The sequence below is a fragment of the Lactuca virosa genome, chromosome 3, assembly GCF_052849685.1.
Source record: "Lactuca virosa cultivar CGN04683 chromosome 3, Lactuca_virosa_CGN04683_v6, whole genome shotgun sequence".
Lineage (NCBI taxonomy): Eukaryota > Viridiplantae > Streptophyta > Magnoliopsida > Asterales > Asteraceae > Lactuca > Lactuca virosa.
In genome coordinates, this window is record NC_136428.1 from 369644631 (window position 1) to 369671083 (window position 26453).

Sequence of the window (26453 nt, forward strand, 5' to 3'; positions counted from 1 at the left end):
TCGGTGAGTTGGCGGCCCAACTCGGCGAGTCTGGTCAACTGAAAGTTGAATGTGACCAGGAAGTTGGCTTTGACCAGGGGTAAAATAGTCATTTTACCGTGAGAGCAGTTATCTGTACCTGATCTAGCATTTTTGGGATTTGTAGTCGGGGAGTTCCGGAGCAGCAGTCAGCAGTTTCAGATTTAGCATCTCAGCAGCCGGCATTACGAGGTGAGTTTCGTTCCAGTAGGAACAGTTCTACGGCCACAATGCCGACCCGTTTAGTTAGCAGTAGTTCTGAACCTTGGTCTGATGCAGTAGCTCCGTGTGCTTGATGTCTTTGTGATTCAAGTATGTTTTTGTGTTATGTGTTTCGGACTTCGGTCCGATGCAGTATGCAGTATATGTGTTATGTTAGTAGTTATGATTATGCTATGCTATGTTCAGTCATTTTCCGGACTTCGGTCCGATGCAGTTTCTGAACTTCGGTCTGATGCAGAGGGCAAAGCCCTGGTCAATTCCAAACTTCGGTCCGATGTAGTTTCCGGACTTCTGTCTGATGCAGAGGGCAAGGCCCTAATTAGTTTCCAGACTTCGGTCCGATGCAGTTTCCAGACTTCGGTCTGACGCAGTTTTCGAACTTCGGTCCGATGCAGTGGGCAAGGCCCAGTATGTGCTTATATGATATTGTATGGTATGTGGTAGTTTGGGGGAGCTCACTAAGCTTCGTGCTTATAGTTTTCAGTTTTGGTTTCAGGTACTTCTGCTAGCAAGGGGAAGAGCTTGGGATGATGACATGGCACACACCACAGTTACAGTTTTAGCCTGGGAGTTAGACTCTGATATTTTGTCATGATTTAACATCAGTTGTGATATGAGACATATTTTATGATATTTTGAGACACGTGACTTATGGTTTTTATTATATGATATTTTGATATTATGGTTTTAGTAATGTGTTAAAACAAAAATTTTTGGCTTGTATTTTGGGACGTTACAGAAACCCTAATCCGTTTTTGGAGAGTTTTGAGCTTTCTTGTGATTTTGAAGCTTGAAGAAGGAAGGAAAAGCTTGGAGATTCAAGAGAAAGTTAGTAGATCATGAGTTCAAGCCACATTTCAGACTCATTTGAGGTATTAAGCTTATACCTTGGCTTTCTATCACTTAGATCTTCATTTAGGCTTGCATGTTGTCAGTTTTGGACCATTTCAAAGTCATTTTTGAGATTTGAGTTCATTGTGGAGTAATGATTTTAGATATGCGCACATATGAGCTAAACAATCTTAACGTTGCCACCTTTATTTAGCCATGACCCTATTCCGTGCCCTAGGTCTCCATTATAGCATGGTTTTGGCATTCTTAGCTTCATAACACCATGCATGCACATAATGTTAGCAACTTTACGTTTTATGTTATCCTAAGGAGGCCAGATCTGTGTCCTAGATGCATTGGACTCGATTAGGATCGACTGATTGGTTTTAGACTAAAGGGGACTCGGCAATTCGCTTATGCAACTCGGTGAGTTGGATCGTAACCCTCTACTTTTCTGACTTTGGACCAACCCAGTGAGTCTAGAAGATGACTCAATGAGTTGCTCAAGGTTCTTTGAGTATGGAAGACTAAGGAACTAATTGATTTCAAGGAAGTACTCGATGAGTTGCCCGAAAATGTCCCGATGCTGTTAATAGGAGGAAATCGCCGAGTTGTGGAATAACTCGTCGAGTTAGATCGAGATTTTGGAGTTTTCTGATGTATGGAACACGACGAGTTGAGAGACCAACTCGACGAGTTGAGTCAATTTGTCCTGATTCTGTACAAGGTAAAACTCGATGAGTCTGTGAAGGGACTCGACGAGTTGACTCGGTTTATCATGAGTCTGAGTAGTATAGGAACTCGACGAGTTAAGAGACAACTCGATGAGTTGGGTCGACTGGGAGTTGACCTTGACTTCGACTTTGACCAGAATGCTGACTTTGACTAGGGGTAAAATCGTCATTTTACCCTAAGAAGGATTATCAAATTCGGACTAAGTGTGTTTGTGAAATTAATAGTCGGGGAGTCGTTGGAGCAGCCGTCAGAGATTCCTCACATGAGATTTTACAGTCAGCATATGAGGTGAGTTTTCTCCTATAGGAACGGGTCTAAGGCACCAAGGCCAACCCGTTTAGATATTAGTAGTTTCGGGATACGGTCCGATGTCGAGTGGGGGACGATGTTGGTTTATATGCTTTTATGGATTTTTTTAGTGATTGTAGAACATGGTTTGGCATGCGGAATTAAATAGTGCACAATGAACATGGTGATTTTGGTGTTTAATAGATGTATTGAATATGTATGGTGTTACACAAAAAAGGATCTAGATCTAGTCTACATAAATAACACACACCTACACACTCACTTTTACACCTCTCAAGAACACCTCTATAAGTGGACTAAACCCACCTTATATAGAGGTGTTTACATGTCTCTCTCTCACTCTCTATCTCTCATGTGCCATAAGTCTAATACACCACACGCAAGTGGGTTTAACAAAAGTCAAACATTTACAAAGTCAATCATGAATATTTGTACCCCCAACAATCGGTACTCCAAATCCGAGTCTTACTTAGTTTGGTATTGCTCAGGATGGGCAACACACCTTTCTTGGAATTTTCCATGCTGAAACGTTTCAACACGTTGTCCAAGTAGGTACTTTGACTAAGTCTTATTAGTCTTTTACTCCTGTTTCTCAATATTCTTATCTCTAGAATATAAGCTGCTTCTCCGAGGTCCTTCATAGCGAAACACTTCCCAAGTCAGGACTTAACCTCCTGCAAGATTGGGATGTCATTTACTATGAGCTATATGTCATTTACTTACAACACCAGAAAGCAAACTATACTCCCACTAGCTTTCACATATACACAGGACTCATCCTTGCATCTCAAAAATCCAAACTCTTTGACTTTCTCATCGAAACAAAGATTCCATCTGCGAGATGCTTGTTTCAATCCATAAATGGATTTCTCAAGCTTACACACTCTATTGGGGTACTTCGCGTTGAAAAAACTCTCTGGCTGACTCATGTAAACATCTTTAGCCAACTTCCGGTTTAGGAAATCAGAGTTGACATCCATTTGCCATATTTCATAATAAAGAAATGCAGCTATCGATAGCATAACCCATATAGATTTAATCTTTGCTACTGATGAGAAGGTCTCGTCATAGTCAACTCCAGGAGTTTGAGTAAAGCCCTTCGCAACCAATCGTGCCTTATATGTGTGTATTTTCCCATCCATGTCGAACATCTTCTTGAAGATCCATTTGCACCCAACCATCTTACGACCTGGTACATTGTCAACCAAGTTCCAAACTTGATTGTCATACATGGACTGAATATCGTTGTCCATAGCCTCTTTCCATTTTGCAGACTCGGGGCCTGCCATGGCTTCCTAGTAGCTGTTAGGTTCATCCTAGTTTACCAGTGTACTATCACTGATAAATGTGTCACCTTCAATAGTAATATTGAAAGCATAAAACTCAGTAGCCATTCTAACTCTACTGGAACGCCTCAAAGGTAAGGACTTGTCGATCGGTTCAACAGGAGTTTCCTCCTCGAGTTGAGCGCTAGTGTTCGAGTTCCTTCATCACTTAACTCTTGAAGCTCATCAAGGTCATTTTGCCTCCCACTGTCCTCTTGGCATATGAGTTCTCTTTCGTGGAAAACCCCTCTCCTCGCAACGAAGACAACATTGTCACTCGGTCTATAAAAGATAGATCCAAAAGATTTTTGTGGGTAGCTAATGAAAATACAATTCTCACTACGAGGTTCGAGCTTGTCGTCAGACTCTCGTCTTAATAAAGCCTCGCAACCCCAAACCTTTATATGTGCTAACGAGGGAACCTTCCCTGTCCAAATTTTGTGAGGTGTTTTGGCAACCTTCTTCGTTGGGAATAGATTAAGGATATGGGAGGCAGTCTATAACGCATACCTCCAGAATGAGATAGGTAACAAAGCTCAACTCATCATGGATCGAACCATATCCAACAAGGTTCGATTGCGCCTCTCAGCCACACCATTAAGCTGTGGTGTCCTAGAAGCGGTTAGCATCCCTTGTGAGGGATCTGAAAGGCTAACACACATCGGTGTGTCTGAGATCCAACAAACCCTCACCCCTTGTACAAGAACCAGTGGAGGGTGATTTGGTCATCTTTTCAAGCAAACAAGATTCACATGTGTCATCTGACTTTAAGTCAAATGAATCCAACACTTCATCCTTTTGGAGTTGGGCTATGCGCTTCTTGTTTACATGTCCAAGACAACAATGCCATAAGCATGCTTTATCCAAACCATTGGATGAATCGATATGCAACACATTATTTTCTAAGTTATCTACAACCATCACAGTTTCATATATACCAATATAAGGCAATGCTTCAAAATAAAATTTCCCATTATAATAAGCATTAATACCACCAATATCATTATTAAATGAAAAAGTAAAACCTTGTTTATACAAACCATGAAAGGAAATAATATTTCTAGCCATATCAAACGAGTAGAAACAATTATTCAAATGTAATTCTAACCCACTACTAAGAAATAAAGAATAAACTCCAATCTTGGTGAAAGGCAAAACTTTCCTATTCCCCATGATCAGGTTCATCTTCCCGTGCTCCGCATCCCTACTTCTTCCTAGAACATGCAAATCAGAACATATGTGAAAACCACATCCTGTATCAAGGACCCAAGAATTAGCATGTGAAGAGTTATTAGACAGAATAGTGTAAATACTTGCGAAGGTGGGCTTGATCTTCCCATCCTTTATGTCCTGCAAGTATTTGGGGCAGCTTCGTTTCCAGTGCCCTTTTTCATGACAATGGAAGCACTCTGTTTTGCTTTGGATTGGAAGAGTGTTTAGTAGAACCAAATTTGGTCACACTGGAAGAGGATCCATCATGGGACATTCCCTTGTGGCTCTTAGAAGGAGCATTCCTCTTCTTTACCTTCCCATGTCCAATTGCCAAGACAAGGGTACCAGTAGGAGGAGTGGGTACAACAGACTTACCTCTTAAACTACTTTCAGTCATTCTCAGAAGGCCTTGAAGCTTGCTTAGAGTGACCTCCTCCTTGTTCATATGATAAGTCATATGAAACTGGTCATAACAAGAAGGCAAAGAGTGTAGGATAATGTCAATGGTCCACTCTTCATCGAAGTTGACATTTAACTTCAGCAAGCGGTCTGCAAACCTTTGCATCTTTTGCAAGTGGGCCGTGATGGACTCTCCATCCTTCGTTTTGGTTGTAATCATGGAGGCATTGATTTCATACATTTCCTGTCGAGCACTTTGATGGTACCTTTCCATCAAGTCCTGGTGCATCTCATAGGGCCAAAATCCTCATAGGACTTTTGAAGCTCAGCAGTCATGGTAGCAACCATGATACCATACACCTTTGTCGCGTCCCTCTCACGAGTCTCATATTCCGCAATCTGTACAGGAGTAGCAGTGTTTTCATCAATCTCCTTCAACTCTTTGTCGAGAACATATTCTTTTTCCTCGTATTGAATGGCCATTCGAATGTTTCTAATCCAGAAATTGAAGCTCGATCCATCAAAGATGACCCTCCCACATAAGTTTATGATGGAGAAAGAGTCGGAAGAGTTTGGGCTTAATGAAGTGTTTGAAGTAGACGTCTGAAAAGAAATACAAAGTTTAGATTAGATAAGGATCCTTAATATAACACACAAATGAAATATTAAGGCTAGGAGCCAACACAATATTCAACAATTCGGAAAAAGGGATGTTTTAATCCAATTGCAAGACGAGAATGAAGATTAGGTTTTAAATGAAATGAAATTCCTAGATTCTTTGAGATTCACTGAACTTTTCGATGACATGTTTAAATCTCAATTATGCCCTTCAAGTTTGTGACTGGGATACCGAGGATCACAAACAAGGTGTGAATAACCATGCAAATGTGCTTGGTACTCTTGATGTTACATATCACTTGATCATTTTGCCGGTTAACCACACACGCTCCACTGATCCATGATTAACATCAAGCTAACCGTTGCCACCCTTGCTAGCCCCAGAGTAGTGTGCTGGTTAACCACACACGCTCCACTAACGACTTAGCAAGGTGCAAAGTGTAATTTCATGGAATAGCACAATTTTCACATTTTTCCTAATGGAACTAAGTGTGGGAATTTATAGAAGTTTAGTTACTTTATAATATCACTATACTTATTAATAAGGATTAATGTCCTATCCTACCCGTTCGGCTAACGACCCTCTACTAGTCAAGAGTGCGGTGGGTAAGAGTGGATACCCAATGGCGGTCATATTATAGGCCACTTCCTTAAACACCCCTTATAGACTAGCTTCGTGAATGAGGCCTACTAATGGTATATTCTAGGGTTCGGAGTTAAAGTTTCATGAATGAGACTTCAAATTCTATAATTTGAGGGTAAGTTATGAAAATCTTCAAAACCTCTTGAGTTTTAGAATTTATGTTACATAAATGACACTTTTCAAATTCCATAACTTGAGGGAAAGTTATGAAACTCTCCAAGACCTTTGGAATTTCATAACATAAGGAGTTAATGTTTCATTAATGAGACTTTTCAAAGTCCATAACTTGAGTACAAGTTATGAAACTCTTTAAAAAACATCTAGATCAAATTTAACTAAAATAATCATATACCAATTTGACCTAATACTACTCATATAGCAATATAATTTCAAATTTTACAAATAATTAATTGTTTACACAAAATCAAGTAATTATCTTAAAATTTGACAATCATCATGTCATTGGATGGGGATAATCATTACCATATTAGTAAAATCAAATTTATGAACCAAAACAATTTGTGGTAATGATCCTAATCCAAAACAGGCCAAAAACTTGAAAATTCTGCCAACAGATGATCCAAATCGTCGAGCTAAGCAATGGACTTGTAACATCCCGAATATTAAATAAATAAATAGATAAGGGTTAATATGAGTCGAAACCCTATAATAATAAAAATAATAATAATAATATGGCAAGGTGTTGGCCTCGAGGAGTTAATTGTCACGATTTAAGCAGTTGGGGGTTAAAAGTGTAAATTCCGGAGTGGTTTATATATATTTTCAAAGGCAGGGGCTGATTTGTAAGTTATTGGGACTTAATTGAATAGATTTTTGGGAAGAAAGGACCAGATTGTAAATTTTGGATTCAATTTGTAATGATTTCTGAGGGCGGGGTTTATTAGGTAAATTTTGTACTTAGTTTGAAGAAAATCGGGTAAGGAGGGGTTGAATATGATAAAATGAATGGAAGTTTGGAGGGATGCGAGATCAGCCGGTGATCTTTATTCCCTCCCGTGTTCATGAATCAAACCCTAACCACTATTCTATTGAGCCGCCACCGATTGGGATTCCTCCTTCTACCGCCACTCTTCTTTCCGGTAAAACGTGATCGGTGAGACCATGGCCAACCATCGGAGAAGCTGCTGCCAATAGCGTCGAGCAGCACAACGAAGTCAGCAGCGAGCCGCCGCTGCCCAGTCGAGATTGTCTGCCACGATCGCTGCCGGTGAGACCTTGAACCGCCGAGCGCTCTTCTGTGATGCTAGCGCCGACGAAGCCGGAGACCAGGAGCCAAGCCCCATACGCTGTCGTCGCCACCACCGCCCTGTGGTTATTCCAAATCTGCTAGCAAGCTCCGGCTGCCGCCACAACGAGTGTTGTGTTAGGGCGTATTTGGTGATCTTCATGCAGGTGTGTGTTGCTGTTTCTATTTCGGATTTGTGTGTGTTCTCCTTGTGGTCGAAAATCCATTGTCACCACCATGAGGTGGTGGCTGCCATCCATTTGTGTTTTCTGCCACCCTCTGCCACCACCAGCCGCCATGGGAGGTGGCTGTGGGTGTGTTTGTGAGTTTATGTTTGAGTATAATTATTGTTTTTGGAAATTATGAGGTTGAATGGGTGCTTGTATGGCCGGGAAACCCCCCACCACCACCGTGAAGTGGTGGCCGCCCTCGTGAGCCGCCACTGACCACCACTACCTGAGGTGGCAGTGGGTGGTCCTTAGCATAGTGAACCCTAATCAGCCCAAATGCTTGTTATGGGCTTGTTGGATGGTTTATGGGCTAGAAACCCTAATTAGGGTTTAGAAAACCCTAATTTTGGGGTTTGTTGGTTTGGGCCTATTGGGACCCGCATTTGGACCAATGGACTGAAGTTATAACCCATGACGATTTTATTGTATGATGGCTTAGTGGAATCATGGACTTAATGGGTTAAGCCCTTAATGGGTTAAGTGAGAAACACTTAACCCTAATCATCATTTTATGTGGAAACCCTAGTTTCTACTTGGGTCGTGTGTTGAGCCTTTTATTGGGCTTTGGTGATTGGGCCATTGATGAGCCATCCAAGAGCAGTCATGTGGACTAGAATATTTAGATGGGCTTTAGGGTAAGACCTGTGTGAGGGTTTGGGCCCAATTTGGAAAATTGGGCCATGGTTGGGCAATTGGAGGACTTTTTGTGAACCCATTTGGTATTGGGCCTTGGTGGGCCCACTGGGCTTGGATTTTTATGGACCGGATTGGTGGACCATATTTAGACCTAATAATGTGAAGGTTTGTCTTATATCCCAATAGGGTTATTTGTGGGTTTGGCTTAGTGATAGAAGCTGGAGTGTACCAGCAGCATTTATAGGATCTGTTCGCCATCCGAGGTGAGTCTTCTCACTATACTTTACCTTGAGTGGTAGTTATGTGTGACCGGAAGGTCTTATGTGCTTACATTGAGTATTATGTTATCCTGTTGTATGTGACATGCTATGCATTATGTCTTTGTGAATTATGCTATGCGGAGTTTATAGACCGGACCGGAGGGTCCAACGATTTATGAGGCCGGAAGGCTCAAGCAGACCGGACCGGAGGGTCCAACGAGCTTAGGACCAGAAGGTCCACAGAGTTAGGGCCGGAGGGTCCACAGAGTTAGGACCAGAGGGTCCACAGAGTTATAGCCTCAAGTGGCTAATATGTGTTGTATGTGGTATATTGGGGGACTCACTAAGCTTCGTGCTTACCGTGTTATGTGTTATGTGTTTCAGGTACTTCTCAGGATCACGGGAAGGCGACGGCTTGATTGTACACACAAGATGAAGAGTTATGTTTTGGAGGATCCTGGATTATTAATCAAACAGTTATGGATTTGTGTTTTGTTAATTTGATAATTGTGGATTTTCGTGTAATGTATTATGAGAATTTTGTGATTTAACAATGAAAATTTTATCTGAAAATTTTCGGTGTTACAAGTTGGTATCAGATCCTTGGTTTGAGGGATTCGGATGCACCTTCGGGTAGATCTGGACTCAAACTGAGGATTTGAGAAAAAATTTCAAGGAAATGATTTTTCTAAAACGAGCAAGAGTTTCTAAAAGAATACGAGTTGGAGCAGTGTGTACAATCAGCCAGAGCCCGAACGGTGATTTCCCAAAATACCCTTACGTTTGTATTATGAGATATGCTATGAGATATTATGGATGCTAGAGATAGGCTAGGTGTTTCATATGCTAGGACTAGAGTGGCCTGATTTGTGATGCCTTAGCCTAGGAGTTATTGTTATCTATAATGTGCTTTCGAGCATGTGTTGAGTAAGAGTATCCAGCCAGAATCCTCTAGAGAGGGTTTTGAGTAAAGGGGTAATCTAGGAGAGATACCTAGATGAGCATTTGAGGAATCTACTTAAAGAGTAGTTAGATGCCCGCGTGGGGTAAAGTTTCTTGAGCTCGATGGTATCCTTAGAGTATGAGGAGAGCAAGTGGGTAATGACCTAGAGTGGTTTATATGTTAGTAGAGATTATTCGATGCCCGAATGCTGCTTGCTTCGTGCTTTGTGGAACTCTTGATGATGAGAGCCAGCTACTAAGTGAATATGACGATATTTAGGAGGTAGATGGCTGACATCATAAGGAGTTCTTCAGCAGCTGATGGCGGGAAGTGTGAGAACCTAGGAAGAGCCTAGGAAAGGGTGGATGTAACATCCCGAAATATCAAGAGTAGAGTTGAAGGGCTAAAAGTGTAAATGGGAAAGGGCAACTCGGCGAGTCCACGAGTGGACTCGGCGAGTCCACGAGTGGACTCGGCGAGTTGGGTCGCGACTCTGGACGGGTGTTAAGTGACCAACTCGGCGAGTAGCATGGGTGGACTCGGCGAGTTGGTGCTGAGTGGAGAAAACCCTAATTTCGAGGGTTGAGCCTTATATAAAGAACGTCATATCTTCTCCCCAGCCTCCTTACCATTCCTTGAGTTCCAGAAGCCCTAAATTCGTGAGGAGACCCCATTGTTGAGTGAATTAGAGCTTGGAGAAGGATCTTTGGTGCTTTAAGCTTGAAGATTGGAGGCTTGTATCAGGAAGCTTGGGGAGATCAGGAATCTACAGTTGGTTGGGCTCATTCCAGGGGTAAGGAACCATTTCCTTAAGCTATTTTTCTTCATGGGTTCATGTGTGGTGGTTGATATGACATCTAATTTGAGATAGAAGCTTGGATCTGAGGATGCTACTTCAGATCTAAGCTTGTGATGGTCCTATATGTCATAAAGTCCCGATTCTTGAGTGTTTGGTGAAGCTCTTTTGTCCTAAACCCTAGCCCTAGAGTGTAAAATGCCTAGATCTCTTTGGATCCACGTAAAGTTTGCCACTTTACGTGATGGATGGCTTGTAAAAGAGTAGATTTATGGTTTAGAGCTTCTGCATGGCTTGGAAAGCCTCTGTGTGTGTTGGGTTAATATTTTGGTTTATACTTTGCTTTTCTAGGAAATTGATTTGCTATGTAATATTGTTTAGCTGTTTACGGTCGGTGAGTGAGTTTACAGCCCATATTCTTGTGTGTATATATATAGGGGTGAGGGGTGTGAGGAAAGGAGTGATGAACACCAAGGAGCTTAAGTGTGTGTATTCTAAGGTGTTCTAGAGAGAGAAACTAGAGAGTGTGTGTTAGTGTGTGTGAATCTTGTATCCGGATCTTCATTCTAATCATATCATACAAGATTCATATTAATCTTCTTCTCCTTCTCTTCTATTTGATCTGACGTCATCCGTTTGATTGGGATTCTGCACCATCAAACGGATCTGATTGATACACAAGCATTTTTGGGGACTAACAGTGTGGTTTCAGATCTAGGGGTACTCGGCGAGTCACAAGGGTGTACTCGGCGAGTAGCTTGAAGATAGGCTGGAACTCGACGAGTTGGAAGAACAACTCGGCGAGTTGGTTGAATATGGGCAGGAACTCGGCGAGTTCGAAGAACAACTCGGTGAGTTGGTTGCAGATAGCCTTGCACTCAGCGAGTCTATTCTTGGACTCGGCGAGTCTGGTCGTGAGGTCCTAACCTTTCTTCTGGTTGAGCTGTGAATCTGTGAGTCGAGGGATGACTCGATGAGTCGAGTGTGAAAGGACTCAGAGTTGTTGGACTCGGCGAGTCTCGGGGTGACTCGGCGAGTTGAGTCGCGGATTGGGGAAGTTCTGTGCATGGGGACTCGGCGAGTCATCGGGTTGACTCGGCGAGTAGAGTCAGTCATGGGTTGACTTTGACTTTGACCAAGGGTTGACCAGTTGATTCCAGGGGCATTTTGGTAATTGTTGGCTATTGTTTTGAGTTCAGAGTTTTAGTGTTGTCCAGTGTTGGAGATCGTATCAGTGGTCGGAGCAGCTTGGGTTTGTCTGTTCAGTCGGCAGTTGCGAGGTGACTTATCCTCACTATATCAATAGGGTCTAAGGCACCAAGGCCGGCCCTTTTATCGGACTGAGATCCGGGTATCGTTGTTATGTTATTTCTTTGCTATGTTGCATCCTGGTAGTTAGGATGGTATTATGTTAGAGACCTGGTTCGGTCGTTATCCTGGTATATAGGATGATGCTATGCTAGTGATCGGTTAGGTCGGTATCCTGGTAGGGAGGATGTTATGTTATGTGATCTGTTAGATCGGTTGATTGAGTGTAAATTATTATATGCTTGAATGTTTATGTGCACATGGTTGTTGGACTGGGGTTGGGTTGAGGCGGGTCCTGCTTTGTGCTGTAGGCCAACATACCCAGGGCGGACCGGTTGTCCCGAAGGCCCAGCGAGCGGTCCGGATAGGCTGTAGGCCCCAAGAGGGCGGACCAGACGTGCCGAGACTCGAAGAGTGGACCAGGCCGACTGAAGGCCCGGTGCGGGCGGACCAGTCATACTGTAGACTCAGAGAGTGGACCAGGTGGATTGAAGGCCCGGTGCGGGCGGACCAATCACACTGCAGACTCGATGTATATGGCTAGACTCGGAGGGTGGACCAGGTGGACTGTTGGCTGGTGCGGCGGACCAGTCACACAGTACACCCGAAGTGCATGGTTGTTCTGTGTTCTGATATGATATGGCATGTTGTGCGTGTATGTTATATATGGTTGGTATTTTGGGGGTATCTCACTAAGCTTTCGGGCTTACAGTTGTGGTTTAATGTTTTTCAGGTTCTTCAGGAGACCGTGGCAAGGCAAAGGCGTGATCGTACCGCTCCTCATGATTATGTTTTATGATGTGATTCTGGGAAGACTCTGATAATAATTGTATTGAAAACCTTTTTGTAATAACATTAAGAAAATGGGTTGTTTTTGAAAAGTTAAAATTGGTTGAAATTTTATGGTCGTTATAGTGACCCTAGTCAGATGAGTACATTGACATCGTTGGATATTTCACAGAGGAGCGAACACGCATGACGAGGTTGGTGAGTGAGAAGGTCGAGCAGCTACTTAGGGACTCGGGGATGGTCCGTGTGGAAAGTATGGGTAGATGTGACAGGTAGTATAGGCCCGTACTACTGAAAGCAGAGGACCCATACTCGATACAGAGAACATTCCGGAGGTTCTAAGTAGCAGATGAGAGGTGATTTCTGATGGGTTTAAGGCATAAGAACAATCCTATGTGCTCATACAAACCCTAATGCTTGGATCTAGGTTTCACTATTGTACATGCTTTGAATCCAAGACTAATAAACTTAGATTATAAGCTGAATTAGGGTTTAGAGAATTACCTTTGATTGTTATATAGCAATAACAATCAATTCCTTGCTTGAATTGGCTTCAAAAGCTTAGTGCATCAAGTGCTGCACCTCTAATGGAGTTACAAACACCTTAGGCAACTTGGATGAAGAGGAGAAGAAAAGAGGCTGCCCAAAAACGACTAGAAACCCTAGAGAATTAGTTGTCCACGTTTTTGGGGCCTAAGGGGTCCTTTATATACTTGTGTGGGCTGCTAGGGTTTCAGTCAAAACCCTAATGGACAGCTTAAACTCTAAGCAGCCCATGGAACCTTCTGGATAAGGCCATGGACGAAAATATGATGGGCTCCCATCATAATTTCGTTCACCCCTTATTCCTTTAGCATTCCTTAGCCCAATAACTCAATTATCCAATAATTGCAGTCCAGTCCCCTAAATTTAATTAATCCCTTTTAGCCACAAAGTTAATTCTTAATTAATTCTTGACTAATATTAATTAAACAATATGATTTCTCTTTTAATATATTATTCTCATAATATATTAATAAATCATATTTAAACCTCTCTCTCCTTAATTCATCCTACATATTGCTATGGTGAAGGCAACCCAAAAGGACCATGCTCATAATCGGGTCAAGTACATACCAAAATAGTTATGGACTTAGACACTAATCCAACAGTCTCCCACTTGGATAAGTCTAATAACTATTTTCCGTATGACTTCAGAACCTGATCAGCAATCGTAGCTTTCAAAAGCCGCTGTCAACTCTGATCTTATCAGATAGCGTGTCCTCTAGATAAGGGATTATATATTCCTCCATTCTCAAGATATCGTATAGACAAAAGACATGAATTTCAATCATTCTCTCTATACTGTTTCCCGACTTCCGATTTATGACGACCGATAACAGACTACAATTGAACACATCAACTTAGTCCCGGCTTGGCCAAGCGCTTAGGTGTCATCACCAAATCACCGAGAGGCCCACAGATATCGCTTTTATCCCACTTTCGATAAAAGGAATGGAAAACTTCGACTCAAATGCTCGCTTGTATTTACTGATCGAATCACACACAACAATAAGTTTTATAACACCAAGTTACTAGTGCGTTTACTTATTATCAATGTGCAACCGACCAACAAATAACAACTCACATGTCTCGGTTTCAAGAATATACAATATTATCGTCTCACTAATCACTCGTGATAAAACCATGAAGTGATCCAAGTGAGCATGGGTTTAATCCAATACTCTAATCTTATCAAAGCATTCATGAACTCTGCAGCAAACTTGTGCCATGTCTAAACACTTCAGACAATCTACAGACAGATTCATGACAGTCTTTATTCATACCTACTCCCAACGTATGACCGACTGTGGATGTTTGAATAACCTAGTTATTCTGGAAGTCAAAACATGCAAATTGAAACATAACAATAATACTTAATCCTATATGGCCTCAAACTTGTGAGAGTAAATAAAACACTTCTATTTAACCACCATATTGATTACTCATTATTATCGTTTATTGTTTCAGAAAATCAACTTATTACTCAAATAGCTATCCCATGCATAAAGCATGCACACTATGTTTCCTATGGTCCTTACTTTGTGAAATAGATCAATTGAAAAACCTTTTCAATGATGCTCATTTCACAATTCTCAATCCTTATCATTAGTGTAAGAACGCAAGGTTCTTTGCTACTATTAGAATATGCTAGATTCTAACATCTTATGTAATGATCCTTTCGTAAAGTCATAGCACAAAAGTCACCAAGACTTAGCTAATGAAATTATGAAGTACTCTATCGGAAATTGTTACAAGACAATTCCATAGACGTGAAGTCTCATAAGTACATTCCTTTGAACATCCTTCTTGCATAAAAGTTTCTAATCTAGACATAGATTCTTAATATCCAACTCCCAATATGGAAACATTTCCACATTTGCCATATGACAACTCATTCTTAATAGAATCTTATCTATTCATAATAATGTCGATATGGTCCATCCAATGCCATACTTCCAACTACTCACAAGCGACCAATCCTCAACGAACTTTGGATCGTCCTTTGATAGTTGTTTAATTATTTTAGTCAAAACCGATTCTAGTCCTTTTTCCCTCTTAATGCGCTAGACATTTGGAAAATTTTAGAATGGTAAAATATTATAGCATTTGCAATCGATCCAATACCCGAAGCGTATGGGACACGGTGCATAATGTCTTACATAAAGATATGATACTTTACCAATCTTTTGCCATAATATTTTATGTGTCATGTTCTCCCAATTCGAACTATGAAGAGAGATGCCGTAATCATAATCGAAATTTGAGAACACACAATTGTATCCTTTGACCAAAAAATATCAAAATTTCTCAATCTAAGCTTTAGATTTTGAAACGAAGTATAATATTCTCTCCCTTAATTATAGCAAAACAATTTTTCAACCCATGCAACTTTGCAAATTGAATCTTTGTTTTTCTATAATTAATATTGCTAACTTGCAATTATCGCCATAATAATCATACAATCATAATACTTATGCTCCCACTTTTATGATGACTATTATCATATAAGCATAACACTTATGCTCCCACTAGCTTTGACATGTATTTAGAAAACAAATGAACTTCCAGAAAACAATGCCTATTGAATTTCTGAAATTCATATTTCTAATACCAGATGCTTCGATAAGCCTTTATCTAAGCTTCTTAAACTTATACACCTTTGCCTTAAATAGCTCATGTGTGTGTTTAAACAATTCAGAACTTATGTTACTAAGTTCCAAATGTTGAAACTAATTGCCAAATCTCACAATTCGAACTATGGAAAGGGATGCCGTAACCATAATCGAATTTGAGAATACAATTTTCACAATCGCTATCTTCTTAAAATCTCTCTTAGTGAAAGCATTTCCTCACAGTCATTTTCATGAAGGAGGGAATCTTATGACACTCAGATTTTATGGTGTATGAGTTCCTATCCATGTGAATTTTCCAAAACCAAAGTCTGAGACAAATCCAAACTCATATGGACTGAACTTTCTTAATCTTGATTTCTTGCCTTATGGCAACACGAGTGCCCACCATGTCTTCCAAGTAACTTGTCCTTACATATCAATGTACTCTCCATCAAGGCTCTAGTATGCATTCAAATGAGAACTCATAGAACTCACATACACAATTAACTCAATTGGAATGGCACAGAAACAAAATATTGTCAGCACGATAGGTTGTAAACCTCAAGTCGTGTGCTAGTGATGATCGATAAGGTTTATTCTTGATTTGTTCTTGAAACCTTTCAAGACCATTAAGACTCCCACTGACTCCTTGACATATAAGATTCTCTTGTCAAGAAACATTTCTTGAAAAAGCAAATATTCAAGAGTTAGTGTAGTTCTTATCAAGACAAAACACTTCACATAATTGGTCCTAGTTGGTATTTGTCTTATCCAAGACAGCACAACTTACCAATTTCAAATGTGCAAGAATAAGAAAACTTTTCCAAATTCCACATTTGATGAGTGTTATAAACCTACTTAAGACTTTTCACTCAATGTCACAATCTTGACTCTAAGACTTGATATTGGAACGAAGTATTATTGACTTCTTGATTTAACCATTTCTACAATTCTCGATTCCTCTTCTTAGACATGCAATTGCACTAAGACTCACTTAGAGGATCAATTGAGACATGGTTCTTAATCATTAAGACTTATCATAAAACACAATAAAAGGTACTCTCCCTTCTTCTTAGAATAGAGAAACTTTTATCTTTCTGCCTACTTGATTCTTCTTTATTCGTTCTACTATTCATTGAAACTCTTTCAATCAATTCAAAATTACACTTAATCTTATAAGTATAATCATATTTACTAAACTTTAGTAAATCATGACGAATATCTTTGTCACTCTTGTGGTGGACTTGATCAACGCACAACATAGTGTACTTGATCTCCTAGTCCTTCAATTGACACCTTGTCAAAGAATTAGTCTAAGTTTCCCAAATGTGAAAGTTTTTCATTCATCATACAATACACATTGCATGATTCCAAGTTTCTGTCCAATTGAAACTTTGGGCGATGAGAAACTCTCCCTATTTGGTAAACTTCTGACATTTCCACAAATAACACAATTAAGAATCAAATCCATTATTGCTAATAATAGAAACCTTCAAACATCAATTTTTCATACATGCCATTGCAAGGATAAATAAATAAGATAAAATCAAAATTCATTTTATTGCGGAAAAGATTTGTCCTTACAATGCACTTCAATTGACAAACTATGTTATTACATATTTCTTAACAATCCATTCTAACTCCAAGTAGTAGCTCAAGAATCCATTCTTCAAGTAATGCGATCGAAATCCATTTCTTCATGATTAGATTCAGCTCACTTCTTCCCTCAAGCTTCCTCTCTTTTCTTCGATCCTACAAAAACATCAAAATGTAATCTTATCACATCATGTATTAAGAATCTAGAATAGGAACTCAAAAGAGTTAGATAATGGATTTTACCTGAAGTAGAGCCATACGTCTTGACTCTCCCATCTCTTAGATCTCTTAGGTAGTTAGGGCAGCTTCGTCTCCAATGCCCCTTCTCTTGGCAATAAAAGCAAATGGACTCCTTTGGCACAGCACATCGGACAATCACAAACTTAGTTCTTTCTAGACTTCCAATGTTGCCAGTGTCCATTGAAGTTTGGGAGTTTGATTCACCAGACAAATTTGCTTGACCAGCACGCCAAATCATTGCTGATTCAGCAGCTATAAGCAAATAGGTGAGATTAATGAGGGTCACATCGTGATCCATGATATAGTACTCTCTAACGAACTCACTATATGATTCAGGAAGTGACTGAACAACCCAGTCAGTAGCCAACTCGCTTGAAATCTCGACACCCAACATGCTTAACCTATCAATGTGTGACTTCATCTCTAAGACGTGTGCACACACAGGTTTTCCATCTTCGTGTTTACTTGCCAAAAGGGCTTGAGTGAGCTTGAACTTTTCAAGCCTTTGAACTTGTGGGTCAGGGAGAACAATTGGAGGAGGTGGAGGAAGTGAAGCATGAATCTCATTTCCTTGATCGTATCTCGGAACGTCATCTTCATTTGGAAAGCTTGTTCCAAAGGATTTGGGAAGACCATTGTAAGATTCAGACATCTACAAAACGGGAGAAAATTCAAGTTATGTTGATTAGAATTCTTGATGTAACACCCAAATGAAACTTCAAGCTAGGATCCAACACAATACTCTATAACCTAGAAGAGGGATGCCGTAATCTAGTTGCAGAATATTTGAAGGTAGGTAAATGACGATTTACCAATTTCCACCATGAAAAACGAAAAGGAAGTTTAAGTTTTAAATGAATTGAAACTCCTAGATCTTTTGAGATTCATTGAACTTTTCAATGGCATGTTTAATCTCGATTATGCCCTACTATTTGTGACTGGGATGCCGAGGATCACAAACAAGGTGTGAATAACCATACGAATCACGTGGTGCACTCAATGCTACTATCACCTAATCAATGTGCCGGTTAGCCACACACGCTCCATTGATCTATGATAAGCATCGAGCCACCCTTTGCCACCAATGTCATCCCCAAATTAGTGTGCCGGTTAACCACACACGGTCCACTAACGTTTGATAAGGGTACGAAGTGTAATTCCATGGGTTAGCATACAATTTCACATTTTGCCTAAAGTAACTATGATTTGGGAATTTGTATAAGCATTTAGTTACTTTGTACTTCATTATACTTATAATGGAAGGTTTCTGTCCTATCCTACCCGTTCGGCTAACGACCCTCCACTAGTCAAGAGTGCGGTGGGTAAGAGTGGATACCCATTCAATCACCATTTTATAGAAAATTTCCTTACACACCCCTTATAGACCAGCTTCGTGAATGAGGCCTACTAACGGTAAGACTGACCTTTTACTCATACATATATATAATATTAGACTTTTAATGTTATATATAGTATAGGGTGTATTTTACACTTTTAAAATACTAGGTGGTTTAACTTAGTCAATTATACTTTTAATTAAATGTAAACCAAAACTATATGGATTTATTAAATCACTTTTAATTATACACTTTAATTAATTAACAAAACTATAAGGGTGAGATTTGAACTTTTCAAATTACTAGGGTTTTAGAATTTTAACGTTTCAAAATTAAACTTTTAATCAACTTTTAAATTCCAAAACTTGAGGGCAAGTTTTTGAAACATTTCAAAACATTAGGGTTTAACTTATTTAAATTTCATAAACAAAACTTTTAAGTTCAAATTTAAACTATAAAACCTAAAGGGTGCAATTGAAACTTTTTCACATCACAAAGGATCAAATAACAAATAATAATTAATTTAGTCATTATCTATATTTGACCTAATCTTATTTTAGTCACTAGATAATTACCAAATAATTTAAAATAATCCATATTTATCATATAAGCAACCAATATTCAAAAGATTTGAAATTATCTATTATTTTGGCAAGGATAATCATTAATTTAAGATAAAAATCGGATTTTAACTTCAAAAAACGAATTAGGCATTAAATCCAAGTCAAAACAGCAGTTAAAACCCGAAATACCCTCTGTCTGACGCTCGAACTCGCTGAGTCAGCTCTGAACTCGCCGAGTAAGGGCCAACTCGCCGAGTCCAGATACTGACTCGCCGAGTTGAGTCGGGCAGAGGCCAAAAACTCGATTTTTAGCAAACAAAACAGTTAAGCATCACATACAACTGAAACCAATCAAGGCTCTGATACCACTGATGGGTTTAAGGCATAAGAACAATCCTATGTGCTCATACAAACCCTAATGCTTGGATCTAGGTTTCACTATTGTACATGCTTTGAATCAAAGACTAATAGACTTAGATCTAACATATTATAAACTGAATTAGGGTTTAGAGAATTACCTTTGATTGTTATATAGCAATAACAATCAATTCCTTGCTTGAATTGGCTTCAAAAGCTTAGTGCCTCAAGTGCTGCACCTCTAATGGAGTCACAAACACCTTATGCAACTTGGATGAAGAGGAGAAGAAAAGAGGCTACCCAAAAACGACTAGAAACCCTAGAGAATCAGTTGTCCACGTTTTTGGGGCCTAAGGGGTCCTTTATATACTTGTGTGGGCTGCTAGGGTTTCAGTCAAAACCCTAATGGACAGCTTAAAATCTAAGCAGCCCATGGAACCTTCTGGATAAGGCCATGGACGAAAATATGATGGGCTCCCATCATAATTCCGTTCACCCCTTATTCCTTTAGCATTCCTTAGCCCAATAACTCAATTATCCAATAATTGCAGTCCAGTCCCCTAAATTTAATTAATCCCTTTTAGCCACAAAATTAATTCTTAATTAATTCTTGACTAATATTAATTAAACAATATGATTTCTCTTTTAATATATTATTCTCATAATATATTAATAAATCATATTTAAACCTCTCTCTCCTTAATTCATCCTACATATTGCTATGGTGAAGGCAACCCAAAAGGACCATGCTCATAATCGGGTCAAGTACATACCAAAATAGTTATGGACTTAGACACTAATCCAACAATTTCATGGTTCGAGTACCATGATTTGTAGCAGATGAGAGGTGATTTCATGGTTCGAGTACCATGATTTGTAGCAGATCGAGAGGTGACTTTATGGTTCAAGTACCATGATTTGTAGCAGATCGAGAGGTGACTTCATGGTTCGAGTACCATGATTTGTAGCAGATCGAGAGGTGATTTCATGGTTCGAGTACCATGATTCGTAGCAGATCGAGAGGCGATGTCATGGGTCGAGTACCATGATTCGTAGTGGATTGAGAAGAGATAACATGGTTCGGGTACCATGATTCATAGCAGATCGAGGGGTGGCCACATGGTTCAAGTACCATGACCCATGGCGGTTAGTGTTCCTGGTTCTACCAGTTATGTCATGGTGATTGTCTAGGCTGAGATCAGATGTGAAAGATTTTGGGGCCAGAAGGCCATGATGAACGAGTTTTAGTGAAGCATCCCTGGAGAGGGAAATTGATTTAGCTCCAAGGGATTGTTGGTGATATGCCAGTTGGAGTCGCAAGACACAAGGATGAGTAGAGATAGCAGTTATGGAGGATTGCAGTATGAGTGAGCAATCAGCCGATAGTCGAGATGTCACCTTCTGTGACATGGATGGTATTATTTCCGTTTCCGGTGGGAAACATAAGAGGTGTTGACAATTCGGTTTCCGAGATTGGGGGTAGAACCCTGCGGGTTAGCATTGATGGCGACCTTTCATCAGAGTATTTGGGCAGTATGTCTGCCGAGAGGTAATGTTAGAGCATGAGCAGGTTGTCAGCGGGGACTGAGATGGTTAAGGACAAGGATACACCCTATTTGAGCATAGTAGGGAATGTATTAGTTGTAGCGGCAGACGATCAAGAAGAGGGTATTGGGGCAGTGGCTCTTATTATTTATGATGAGTATCGAGTTTGGTAATGAGTACTCCATTCTTATTACAATCCACGTGATGGAACATTGATTGAAGTGTCGAGGATGAGGAGTATGATAGTTCATTATTTCAGATTAAGAGTCAGAGTTACTACTGGACAGTTGAGATGTCCGATAGTGGGATGATACGAGATTCTGAATGACTAGGGGTAGTCATGATGAGAAGTTTCTAAGGATTTCATCTGAGATTCGGGTAGTTGGAGTTGCTCGAACTCCATCAGGGAGATCATTAAGCATTGCGTATCACCTTCCAAGAGTAGGTGCGATGTTACTGGTAAAAAAAAAGTTTGTGGGATAGATTGTTGGTGAACCAATTGGTGATGGTTCGAACCCTGAGTGGGGGAGGACCGGGTGCTTTTGAGGAGGTCAGAGATATGTTGAAGAGCGGTTAGAGAACTGGATATAGAGACCTGCGGTGCGGATTCCTGAGACCAGGATTATTGATGGTCAAGGCGAAGTGCAAAGCGATATAGTCCATGTCGTATGTGTTCAAGAAAGGATGAGTGTCTGCATAACAGGTGGCCGTTAGGCAGAGGCCTTGTAGTAGGTAAGAATTTTTCAAGGTGGTTGGTTCGATGAATGGATTATTCTATGCTCTTTGGAAAGGGTAAGAGATGATCGTGCAACCAGCTTCAGAGTCGATATGAATATCCTTGGAGAGGTTTGAGCGACAGAGGAGGGAGTTTTGGATTGTCGACATCGTGTTCTGAGTCATCGACGATTTCTCTGTGTTTCAAGTTGAGGATTGGGATTTTCGAAGTTCTAAGATGTGCGAGATGAAGATCAGTTTTGAGATTCCAACAGAGTACATTGCGGTATCTGAGTATGATGTCGTGAGTATGAGATCAGTGGTAGGGGCGAGACATCATGAGATTCTGTGATGGTGTGCCGAGACATCCGGGCATGATGTCCTAAATTTCGGTTTATTTCGAGTCTTGAGTTATGAGATGACGAGTGGTGTATCAAGTGTCTATGGTTCCGGTGGGGGCCCTTCAGCTAATTGACATCAAATAGATTTATCTGAGAATGTGAATTGCGGTGAGAAAAAGAGGTTTTGTCACGACGGTGGTCGTCCAAACTAGTGATGTTTAGCCTGGATGGGTGTATGGGTACCTATCTATGCTGGGCCGTAGAACATGAGTTAATGATCGTAGTGTGTTGTTAACTTGAGTATGAGATTGTGAAGTGGTAAGAGTAAGTGCGGTAAGACTGCGGGGAGCTGCAGCTTCAAGGAGTCAGTGTAGAGAAGTTGTGGTGATGCTACGGGGAGCTGTAGTACTCACTATTTAGTGAGAGGTTGTGGTGATGCTACGGGGAGCCGCAGTAATCACTATTCAGTAAGAGGATGTGGTGATGCTACGGGGTGCCGTAGTACTCACTGTTCAGTGAGAGGTCGTTGTGATATTGCGGGGAGCCGTAGTACCCACTAGTCAGCGAGAGAGCGTTGTGATGAAGTGCTCTCTGATCAGAGCTTGACGCATAAGAGTTTTAGGCTTGGGTAGTCCTAATAATTGAGTCTTTGGGAACCTGGTGGCCGGGCCAGGGGCGAGATTGTGATCTCCATGATGGTTGGGATCCGTTATATCTCGAATTGATTAGAGGTTATGGCACATTGGTGGGAATTGGAGAAGTGATGTACGCGTAGATTCGTAAATCACGGGTTGTGAGTTGAGTATCAGATTGGATTTGAGAGATTCCAATTCTGCTGTTGAATCAGACTCTCAAGTTTGAGTTTGGCCCTATCTGTGTAAAGTTAAGATAAGCTGAGATTTTAGATCCCTAATGGATTTCATTTTGAGTGGTATGGTTTACATTTGATGTTCTAGACCTGGGAGGGTTAGTTCATTCGGCTTGATAAGGACCATAACATACATGAAGTTAGTGAGTGTTAGTCGACAGAGGTTGGTAATGATGTGTGATTACAGCTTGGGGGTAAAGCGAACTTAGTGGTTGCATGTACATGTGGTTGGTTAAGATACCTCTATTAGACGGAACGGCTGGGGTTATGCTTGGGCTTATGGCCATGCCGTTCAAGATGTCGAGCGTGTAAGGGATGGTAAGGAATGATTTCGAGGACGAAATCTAACTTGAGTGGGGGAGAGTTGTAACATCCCGAATATTAAATAAATAAATAGATAAGGGTTAATATGAGTCGAAACCCTATAATAATAAAAATAATAATAATAATATGGCAAGGTGTTGGCCTCGAGGAGTTAATTGTCACGATTTAAGCAGTTGGGGGTTAAAAGTGTAAATTACGGAGTGGTTTGTATATATTTTCAAAGGCAGGGGCTGATTTGTAAGTTATTGGGACTTAATTGAATAGATTTTTGGGAAGAAAGGACCAGATTGTAAATTTTGGATTCAATTTGTAATGATTTCTGAGGGCGGGGTTTATTAGGTAAATTTTGTACTTAGTTTGAAGAAAATCGGGTAAGGAGGAGCTGAATGTGATAAAATGAATGGAAGTTTGGAGGGATGCGAGATTAGTCGGTGATCTTTATTCCCTCCCGTGTTCATGAATCAAACCCTAACCACTATTCTATTGAGCCGCCACCGATTGGGAGTCCTCCTTCTGCCTCCACTCTTCTTTCCGGTAAATCGTGATCGGTGAGACCATGGCCAGCCATCGGAGAAGCTGCTGCCAATAGCGTCGAGCAGCACAACGAAGTCAGCAGCGAGCCGCTGCTGCCCAGTCGAGATTGTCTGCCACGATCGCTGCCGGTGAGACCTTGAACCGCCGACGAAGCCGGAGACCAGGAGCCAAGCCCCACACGCTGTCGTCGCCACCACCGCCCTGTGGTTATTCCAAATCTGCTAGCGAGCTCCGGCTGCCGCCACGACGAGGGCTGTGTTAGGGCGTATTTGGTGATCTTCATGTAGGTGTGTGTTGCTGTTTCCATTTTGGATTTGTGTGTGTTCTCCTTGTGGTCGAAAATCCATTGCCACCACCATGAGGTGGTGGCTGCCATCCATTTGTGTTTTCTGCCACCCTCTGCCGCCACCAGCCGCCATGGGAGGTGGCTGTGGGTGTGTTTGTGAGTTTATGTTTGAGTATAATTATTGTTTTCGGAAATTATGAGGTTGAATGGGTGCTTGTATGGCCGGGAAACCCCCCACCACCACCGTGAAGTGGTGGCCGCCGTCGTGAGCCGCCACTAACCACCACTACCTGAGGTGGCAGTGGGTGGTCCTTGGCATAGTGAACCCTAATCAGCCCAAATGCTTGTTATGGGCTTGTTGGATGGTTTATGGGCTAGAAACCCTAATTAGGGTTTAGAAAACCCTAATTTTGGGGTTTGTTGGTTTGGGCCTATTGGGACCCACATTTGGACCAATGGACTAAAGTTATAACCCATGACGATTTTATTGTATGATGGCTTAGTGGAATCATGGACTTAATGGGTTAAGCCCTTAATGGGTTAAGTGAGAAACAGTTAACCCTAATCATCATTTTATGTGGAAACCCTAGTTTCTACATGGGTCGTGTGTTGAGCCTTTTATTGGGCTTTGGTGATTGGGCCATTGATGAGCCATCCAAGAGCAGTCATGTGGACTAGAATATTTAGATGGGCTTTAGGGTAAGACCTGTGTGAGGGTTTGGGCCCAATTTCGAAAATTGGGCCATGGTTGGGCCATTGGAGGACTTTTTGTGAACCCATTTGGTATTGGGCCTTGGTGGGCCCATTGGGCTTGGATTATTTATGGACCGGATTGGTGGACCATATTTAGACCTAATAATGTGAAGGTTTGTCTTATATCCCAATAGGGTTATTTGTGGGTTTGGCTTAGTGATAGAAGCTGGAGTGTACCAGCAGCATTTATAGGATCTGTTCGCCATCCGAGGTGAGTCTTCTCACTATACTTTACCTTGAGTGGTAGTTATGTGTGACCGGAAGGTCTTATGTGCTTACATTGAGTATTATGTTATCCTGTTGTATGTGACATGTTATGCATTATGTCTTTGTGAATTATGCTATGCGGAGTTTATAGACCGGACCGGAGGGTCCAACGATTTATGAGGCCGGAAGGCTCAAGCAGACCGGACCGGAGGGTCCAACGAGCTTAGGACCAGAAGGTTCACAGAGTTAGGGCCGGAGGGTCCACAGAGTTAGGACCAGAGGGTCCACAGAGTTATAGCCTCGAGTGGCTAATATGTGTTGTATGTGGTATATTGGGGGACTCAATAAGCGTCGTGCTTACCGTGTTATGTGTTATGTGTTTCAGGTACTTCTCAGGATCACGGGAAGGCGACGGCTCAATTGTACACACAAGATGAAGAGTTATGTTTTGGAGGATCCTAGATTATTAATCAAACAGTTATGGATTTGTGTTTTGTTAATTTGACAATTGTGGATTTTCGTGTAATGTATTATGAGAATTTTGTGATTTAACAATGAAAATTTTATATGAAAATTTTCGGTGTTACAGGACTCGTCGAGTTCATCATCATATGATAAAACTCGTCGAGTTCATCCTGGCAGAATCCAGAATTGGAATTTTTGAGCTTTGAAAATTAACATAATTGCATCAATATAATAGAAAACACCCATGGCTCTGATACCACTGATGAGTTTTATGTACTCTAACATCCCTATGGTGTACATACAACCCTACTGCTTTGGATCTAAGTTTTCTCTAATTATACATGCAATATTCTTTTTCCAAAGCATGAAGCTTAACTGGCATGCAACTTTGATATATGAATCATAAAAACTAGTTAGAAGATTACCTTTTGATGTAGCTTGTAGAACTTGGCCTTATAAGAGCTTAGCACCTCAAGTGTGATGTTTCAAATGGTTCACAAAACACCAAGAGTAATTAGAGGATTATGAAAAAGGTTATGGAGACACAAAATCGGCTATACTCTTCTTTGGAATGAAAGTGTGTCTAGTTTTTAGGGCTCGGGGTTACATATATAGTGTAGAATTCCAAGAGTCATATGTAACCCTAAT

General features: G+C 40.8%; 1 long non-coding RNA gene across 1 annotated transcript; it reads left to right on the top strand.

Moving 5' to 3' along the window:
• The first annotated feature begins 23961 nt into the window (after positions 1–23961).
• Positions 23962–25914, top strand: LOC145167641 (uncharacterized). Its single transcript, XR_013741307.1, has 3 exons — positions 23962–24381; positions 25268–25344; positions 25726–25914. It is a non-coding gene; the product is annotated as an uncharacterized LOC145167641 (long non-coding RNA).
• Positions 25915–26453: the final 539 nt, after the last annotated feature.